Source organism: Theropithecus gelada, chromosome 7b, assembly GCF_003255815.1.
Source record: "Theropithecus gelada isolate Dixy chromosome 7b, Tgel_1.0, whole genome shotgun sequence".
Lineage (NCBI taxonomy): Eukaryota > Metazoa > Chordata > Mammalia > Primates > Cercopithecidae > Theropithecus > Theropithecus gelada.
In genome coordinates, this window is record NC_037675.1 from 66266502 (window position 1) to 66275918 (window position 9417).

A 9417-nucleotide genomic window follows, 5' to 3' on the forward strand; every position below is an offset into this window, starting at 1 on the left:
ACTGGAGAGAGGCAAACGAATGCTCTCTGGAGTTAAGAAAATTGCCTATCCCTACCAACGAGTATTGAGGGAGAGCAAAGTCTACCCTAGTAGGTCTTTAAAAAGCAGTGAAAGGCCAGGTGCGTTGGCTTATGCCTGTAATCCCAGCACTTTAGGAGGCTGAGGCGGGCAGATCACTTTGAGGTTAGGAGTTGGAGACCAGCCTGGCCAATGTAGTGAAACCCCGTCTCTACTAAAAATACAAAAATTAGCTGGGCATGTTGGCTCGCCTGTAATCCCAGCTACTTGAGAGGCTGAGGAGGGAGGATTGCTTGAACCCATTAGGCTAAGGTTTCTGTGAGTCGAGATCATGACGCTGCACTCCAGCCTGCGAAACAGAGTGAGACCTTGTCTCAAAAAAAAAAAAGAAAAAGCAATGAAAAATATTTATGTATATACCTGTTTTCAGGCTGAATATTGGATGGAGAATGTATTTTTCAGTAGTAGGTCAAGGAAAGTGTTTAGTCCATTTACTTCATTTGAAAAGGTATATTTCAGGTTAAGTGTCTGAATTATAACACGAGAAGAAAAGTTCAAGACCAGCCTGGCCAACATGGTGAAACCCCATCTCTACTAAAAATACAAAAAATTAGCTGGACGTGGTGGTTGGTGCCTGTAATCCCAGCTACTCAGGAGGCTGAGGCAGGAGAATTGCTTGAACCCAGGAGGCGAAGGTTGCAGTGAGCCGAGATTGCACCATTACACTCCAGCCTGGGCAACAAGAGCAAAACTCCGTCTCAAAAAAAAAAAAAAAGGAGGGGAAAATCCCGAGCCTGCTAGCTACTCTGATTACACTAAAAGCTAAAGGAACTGATGTAGTGGATTCCATTATTTTGAGGTGCGCGTATCTACATTGGGCTTACATGGGGTTCCAGGTGCATGCGTAGGGCTCTGGAGTTAGGCACACTTGGGTTCCAGTCCCAGTGTCACCACTCACCAGCTGTGCAAACTTGAGCACATTACTGAACCCCTCTGTGCCTCAGGTTCCTCATCTCAAAATAGGATATTTAGCGTGACTACCTTATAGGATTGCTGGAAAGATGAAATAAGATAATGCATGGAAAGAACAGCACAGCACTTGACCCAGCACTCAAAATGGAGGTGCAGAAAACACGCTGTAATGTTTTCCCTATGCATTTTCCCTATGTATTCCGGGTGGTAAGAATATCCCACAGATGAATATAGCCGGGTATGTTTTCTGGGAACCAAGGCCCAACCTGCTGTGATTTTCTTCCCACCACCACCAGAGTACAGAGGGCAGATCCAACCCAGCCTGACCCCCTTTGGGCACCGCAGCTGCCTTCCCATTGATGGACACTGTAATGGTAAATAGCTCTCTGCAGGTCTCCTCAATGGGACCTTTAGTGGCTCTCTGGTTGCTTCTGTCTGAGGAAACAGGAAAGAAAATGCAAGCTGACGTGGATTCCTCATTTCATTTTGAAAGAAATGGCTTTCCCTAGGCAAGACAGGAAAGGGAATGAGGTTTGCTGAAGGAATCCAGAGAAATAAATGTTCATACTCATAAAAAATTGAGTATATGTAGTCATACTGGACTGACCTCAAATTCAGTAGCTTATATTGCTTTAGGAAAAAAGAAGGCCGGGCGCGGTGGCTCAAGCCTGTAATCCCAGCACTTTGGGAGGCCGAGACGGGCGGATCACGAGGTCAGGAGATCGAGACCATCCTGGCTGACACGGTGAAACCCCGTCTCTACTAAAAAATACAAAAAAACTAGCCGGGCGAGGTGGCGGGCACCTGTAGTCCCAGCTACTCGGGAGGCTGAGGCAGGAGAATGGCATGAACCCGGGAGGCGGAGCTTGCAGTGAGCCAAGATCACGCCACTGCACTCCAGCCTGGGCGGCAGAGCGAGACTCTGTCTCAAAAAAAAAAAAAAAAGAAAAAAGAAAAAAGAAAAAAGGCTAGGCGCAGGTAGCTAACCCCTGTAATCCCAGCACTTTGGGAGGCCGAGGTGGGCAGATCACCTGAGGTCAGGAGTTCGAGACCAGCCTGGCCAACAGGGTAAAACGCCATCTCTACTAATAATACAAAATTAGCTGGGCGTGGTGGCGCATGCCTGTAATCCCAGCTACTCTGGAGGCTAAGGCAGGAGAATCGCTTGAACCCAGGAGGCAGAGGTTGCAGTGAGCCAAGATCCTGTCATTGCACTCCAGCCTGGGCAACAAGAGTGAAACTCTGTCTCAAAAAAAAAAAAAAAAGGGTGTATGTAGTCATACTGAACTGACCCCAAATTCAGTAGCTTACATTGCTTTAGAAAAAAAAAAAAAAAAAAGTCCAGGCGAGGTGGCTCATGCCTTTAATCCCAGCACTTTGGGAGGCCAAGGTAGACGGATCACCTGAGGTCAGGAGTTTGAGACCAGCCTGGCCAACATGGTGAAACCCCATCTCTACTAGAAATACAAAAATTAGCCAGGCCTAATGGCAGGCACCTGTTATCCCAGCTACTCGGGAAGCTGAGGCGGGAGAATCGCTTGAACCCGGGAAGTGGAGGTTGCAGTAAGCCGAGATTTGTCACTGTACTCCAGCCTGGGTGACAGAGCCAGACTCTGTCTCACAAAAAAAGAAAAGAAAAGGCCGGGGGCGGTGGCTCACATCTATAATCCCAGCACTTTGAAAGGCCAAGGTGAGCAGATCACAAGGTCAGGAGCTCAAGACCAGCCTGACCAACATGGTGAAACCCTGTCTATACTAAAAATACAAAAATTAGCTGGGTGTGGTGGCATGTACCTGTAATCCCAGCTACTCAGGAGGCTGAGGCAGGAGAATCGCTTGAACCTGGGAGGCAGAGGTTGCAGTGAGCCGAGATAGCGCCACTGCACTCCAGCCTGGGCAACAGAGCAAGACTGTCTCAAAAAAAAAAAAAAAAAAAAAAAAAGAGAGAGAGAGATGGGGAATAGTTTAGAAACCAAAACCCAAGCTTCAAATATCCATCCTTACCCTCATCTGGGTTCAGTCAGTTTCAGAGCCATCGTACAGATTTCTCTGTGTCTATATGTCTGTGTATGTTTTGTGAGATGGAGGAACTAAGATTTTGGGACAACGTTAGCAAAAGAATCATATAGATGGTCAGGCACGGTGGCTTATGCCAGTAATCCTAGCACTTTGGGAAGCCGAGGTGGGTGGCTTACCTGAGGTCAGGAGTTGAAGAACAGCCTGGCCAACATGGCAAAACCCCATCTCTACTAAAAATACAAAAATTAGCCGGTGTGGTGGTGCACGCCTGTAATCACAGCTACTCTGGAGTCTGAGGCAGGAGAATCGCTTGAACCCAGGAAGCAGAGGTTGTAGTGAGCTGAGATTGTGCCACTGCACTCCAGCCTAGGCGACAGAACGAGATTCTGTCTAAAAATAAAGAAGAACCATATAGACTAGTGGAGACCACAAAGTTCACTTTAACCAGGTCTTTGTAAATGAAATACCTAAATTCCATCCCCTTACCTCAGTCACTCAGTGGAACATTTTGGCATCCTCGTGATTGAAAGAAACAGGACACATCCCCCTACCGTGGTCTCAGTACTGTCCTCCATTCACCTGCTTTTTCTTTGTTTTCAATGACAAGGAAAGAGGGGAGAAGGCAAATTATCAGAGATATGTGCATTTGGGGGCTGGGAACCACAGGAAACAATTCTGATGGTAATTGATGTTGACACAAAATGACCCACAGTACCATTTGAGGTTGTCCTCAGTGTCCTGGCCACCACCTTCATGACTATATCAGTTTTCTAGGGATGCCATAACAAAGTACCAGAGACTGGGTGGCTTAAACAACAGGAATTTGGCTGGGCATGGTGGCTCATGCCCATAATCCCAGCACTTTGGGAGGCCAAGGCGGGTGGATCATGAGGTCAGGAGTTCAAGACCAGCCCAGCCAACATGGTGAAACCCCGTCTCTACTAAAAATACAAAAATTAGCTGGGCATGGTGGCTCATGCCTATAATCCCAGCTACTCAAGAGGATGAGACAGGAGAATCGCTTGAACCCGGAAGGCAGAGGTTGCAGTGAGCCGAGATCACACCATTGCACTCCAGCCTGGGCGACAGAGCAAGACTCCATCTCAAAACACACACACACAAAAAAACCACCAGGAATTTATTTCTCACAATTGTGGCAGTCAGAAGTCTGAGATGAAGGTGTCAACAGGGTTGGTTTCTTATGAGGTATCTCCTTGGCTGTAGATAGCTGTCTTCATGTTCGCATGGTCTTCCACCTATGCCGATCAATGTCCTAATCTCTTCTTTTTCTTTTTGAGATGGAGTCTTGCTCTGTCACCCAGGCTGGAGTGCAGTGACATGATCTCGGCTTACTGCAACCTCCGCCTCCCGGTTTCACACCATTCTCCTGCCTCAGCCTCCCAAGTAGCTGGGACTACAGGCGCCCGCAACCACGCCCGGCTAATTTTTTTTGTATTTTTAGTAGAGACACAGTTTCACCATGTTAGCCAGAATGGTCTCGATCTCCTGACCTCGTGATCCTCCCATCTCAGCCTCCCAAAGCCTTGGGATTACAGGCGAGAGCCCCCGCACCCGGCCCTAATCTCTTTTTATAAGGACACCAGTCAAATTGGATTAGGGCCCAACATGACCGTGTTTTTATCCTAATTACCCCTTTAAAGGCCCTATCTCCAAAAATATAGCCACATTCTGAGTTACTAAGGGTTAGGACTTCAACATATGAATTTGGGAGGGTGCTGGGGGAGACGCAACTCAGCCCATAGCAAGGACCAAACCAGGAGCCTCATCAGATCAGATTTCCTGTGCAAAGATAGTTTTTAGAAATTATCTCATTCTCTTAGAGTGGGAAATGAAAGTTGTGTCTTTTTGGAGACACTCTGATAGGTGGTCCAGATGGTCAAAGTAGAAAATTTTGTAATGGGGAAGCCTCAGATTAGCAATCCTTCCCTTTATGAAACTAGAATTGAGAGACATGACTAGCAACCCCCAACTATGCGATATATGTCATATCAGACTTGTGTTGTCAAAGTTATGTTTTGGGGGACAAGACATCTACAGTTAGGAATCTATGCAGGAAAGAGTCATTGCATGTGTTAGTTAAGGCAATGCTAGTTGCTGTAACAGATGAATCCCTAAATCTCAGGGGTTCACACTATAAAGATTTATTTCCCTCTCATGTAAAGTCTATGAACAGCAAGGAGTAGGGAGTAAGGGTAGCTTTGTTGCATAGTCATTTAGGCACCCAAGGTGGCAGAAACTCTGTTTTCAACAAGGGACTTCCGTTGTAGGACTCCTTTAAAAGCAAGATGTTGTTCTTTATAAGATCTGCCTTGCAGGAAGAATCAGAGAGTGCCTGCCAACCAAAGGCAAGGAGACGCCATACCCCAGGTCCCTCACATATCAGGATTTACAGGCTCTCCTTTTTTACCTAAGTATACACTTAAGACCCTTCTAAGACTGCCTTGTAGACAGCAGGGGAAGAAGGGCTCTGTTAACAGGAGAGGGGAGAGTTGACCCTGTAGTTCTAAGTTATCAGACTTGAAAAAGATTGTTTGAAAGTAGTAGTAATAATATACATTGAAAAGATGTCACCAAATCTGTCCAGAAAATTATTTTGAATCTACAAGGGATACCATTTGTGCAGTGGAGTGAAATACTGAAAGAGACCTCTTTGTTAATTGAGGTTTTTAACTTCTAGAACATGTGGCATGATGTTCTTTTGATTATGGAGGACTACCCCAGGCATTGACTTTCAGCTGGCGGAGAGGGGAAGCAAGGAAATAGAGGATCGCATGAAAGGTTTTTTTTTTTTTTTTTTTTTTTTTCTGAGACGGAGTCTCACTGTGTCTCCCAGGCTGGAGTGCAGTGGCGCGATCTCGGCTCACTGCAAGCTCCGCCCCCCGGGTTCACGCCATTCTCCCGCCTCAGCCTCCCAAGTAGCTGGGACTACAGGCGCCCGCTACCGCGCCCGGCTAGTTTTTTGTATTTTTTTAGTAGAGACGGGGTTTCACCATGTTAGCCAGGATAGTCTCGATCTCCTGACCTTGTGATCCACCCGCCTCGGCCTCCCAAAGTGCTGGGATTACAGGCTTGAGCCACCGCGCCCGGCCGCATGAAAGGTTTTAAAGGGTCAGGTCTAGATGTAGTAGATATCATGTCTTCCACTTTTTATTGGCCAGCACCCAGTCACAAGCCTCTACCTAAAAGCAAAGGAGACTGCTGAGCAGTCACTTCCCAGCTGCAACTCTCCCTGTGGAAGGGGAGCCAGGCTCTGGTGGACAGCTCATGTTCACCACATACAAAGATGCTTCAAGGTGGCTCCAACCCTAGCTGTGAGTCAGCATCACTTGTGGAGCTTTGACAAAATGCATGTGCCTGGGCCCCAGCCCCACAGATTCTGATTTAGTTGGTTGGGCTGGTGCCTGGGAGAATCTGGATTTTCGAAGGCTCCACCAATGATCCCAGTGCACAGCCAGGCTTGAGAGTCACTGGTATGCCTTACAATGTACACCTCCGGCATTGCCTCTCAACAGTTTAAAAAACATTTTTCTTTCTTTCTTTCTTTTTTTTTTTTTTTTTGAGACAGAGTCTTGCTCTGTTACCAGGCTGGAGAGCAGTGGTGTGATTTCGACTCACTGCAACCTCCACCTCCCAGGTTCAAGTGATTCTCCTGCCTCAGCCTCCAGAGTAGCTGGGACTACAGGTGCCTGCCACCATGCCCAGCTAATTTTTGTATTTTTAGTAGAGACGGGGTTTCACCATGTTAGCCAGGATGGTCTCGATCTCTTGACCTTGTGATCCGCCTGCCTCGGCCTCCCAAAGTGCTGGGATGACAGGCATGAGCCACCACGCCCAGCCAAATAAAAAATCATTTCTTAGAGTTTTCAAGGTGAACAATGTTATTTAGTTGGCTTCCATTTTGTATCTGCTGGTAAAATATTCACCATGATAAACCCAAAACAGGACTGTGAGTCAGTATTTTTGCACAGGTTTTCAGTAATAGAGTATATGTAATGATTAATAATATATAATGTAATTTAGTTCATATCAATATACAACACAATAAAATAATGCAGGCATGTAGCATTGATGATTTATTGACTTCTGAGAAGCTCACAGCTGTTCTTTGTGCCATAATATCATTGTACTACATTTAGAAAGCTATTCTTTTTGTTTTTTATGATTGGAAGCTTTTTATATTTCCTTTTGTGTGATACAGAAAATTTTAAAAATACATTTCACAATTTCTAAATTTCAATATAATTATTTAAAATGATTACTTCAGACTAGTCTCTTACAAATGTTACTAAACACAAATATTATACATAAAAGGCCATCTTCATTAAATAGATTAGAATGAATTACTCCTTCAGCTACATTCCCACTGCAAGAGAATACATTCTTGGGGAATATATTCTGTGTATGTATTATGTCTTATTTTATGTTTTTATCATTTATATATAGTTTTCATTTTAAATCTTATCTACTTAATAGATTTATTTATATTTACACATTTATTTTATACTCATTTATATTTACATGGTCTCTGTAGTTATTAGATAGTGAGTTCTTGAAGGATAAGGCTAGTATTATGTTCATTGTCATTATCATCTACAATTATGTTACACAAACAAGCACTCAAATGTTCATTACAATGACTGGAAATCATTTGAACCATTTAACTTATTCAATGTCTATTATGTCAGGGAGTACAGCAATGAATAAAACAGACCAAAAACAGCGAGACTCCGTCTCAAAAAAAAAAAAAAAAAAAAAAGCTTACATTTTGGTGGAGGAAGACAGATAGTAAACAAATCAATACACAAAATATAAAGTATCTGATCTGGCAATGAGAAAAATAAAGCAGGGGAGTGGGATTAAGCTATTACCAAAGGGGGTGGCACTTCCATTTTACATGGGGAGGTCAGGAGAGACCTCAAGAAAAGGGAAATTTGGGTTAGACTAAAGAATTTGGGCCAGGCGTTGTGGCTCATGCCTGTAATCCCAGCACTTTGGGAGGCTGATGTGGGAGGACTGCTTGATTCTAGCAGTTCGAGACCAGCCTGGGGAACACAGGAAGAACCCATTGCTATACAAATTTTCAGAAAAAAGAAATTATAGAAAAAGAAAAAGAAAAAAAGAATTTGAGCAAAAACTATAAGAAGCGAGGGCAAGCCATGTCTATGTCTGGGGCAGAGCTCTGCAGGGGGAGGCAACACAAGCATCAGTGCTCCGAGGCCGCAGCAGGAGAGGTGTACACAGAACAGCAGGGAGGCCAGCATTGAGGCAGGGAGCAAGCTGGAGAGTGCAAAGGGAAGGGGCCAGAGAGGTGACTGGGGTCCTCCAGGCCACCCTGACTTTGAGATGAGAAGAGGGCTTTGAGTGAAGGGGTGGCTTTGCTTACATTTTTAAAAGTTCAGTCTAGCTTTTTCATTTTATCTTAGACCTTTGAGGCTGCTAGAACCGAATCCCACACACTGGGTACCTTGTAAGCAACAGAAATAAAGTTCAACATCAAGGCACCTGCAGATTTGGTGTCTGGTGAGGGCCTGCTTTCTGGTTCATAGGTGATGCCTTCTCTATGTGTCCTTACATGGTAGAAGGAGTGAGGGAGCTCTTTGGGGTCTCTTTTATAAGGACATGAATTCCATTCATGACAACTTTGCCCTCATGACCCAAGCACCTACCAAAGGCTCCACCTTCAAACACCTTCACATTGGGGATTCGGTTTCAACATATGAATATTGGTGGCACCTAAACATTCAGACTATAGCAAGTTTGCATTAGGGTACAGGGGGACAAGAGTGAAAACAGGGAGAACAGTTAAGAGATTAGTGTACGAATCCAAGTAACAGATGATGGTGGCTTGAACCAGGACACTGGCAGTGGGATTGGTAAGCAGTGATCAGATGCTAGATATATTTAGAACAGAACTTAAAAGTAGTAAGAAAAAGAGAGGCAGCAAGAATGATTCCAAGGTATTTGGAGTAACTGGAAGGATGGAGTTATCATAACAGAGGTGGGCAAGACTGAGTGCACTGGTTTGGAAGGGAAGACCAGCAGCTCTGTTGTGGATATGTTAAGTTTGAGATGCCTATTGGAGATCTAAGTGGAAATGCAAATAGACATTAGACATGAACTCTGGAGTTCAGGAGAGATCCAGGTTGGAGATACAAATTAGGGAGTTTTCAACCTACGGGTGTTATTTAAAACATTGAGACTGCCTGAGCTGACAGGGAAGTGAGTGAAGACAGATAAGAGGTCTGAGAACTGAATCCTGGGGGTACCCCAAGCTAAGGTATTCAAGATATAAGCAAGGCAAGGAAGGTGGAAAACTAGTGTAAGGCACCACAAGGACAATGGGTTTCAAGAAGGGAAATGATCAACTGTGCAAATATTGCTGGGAAG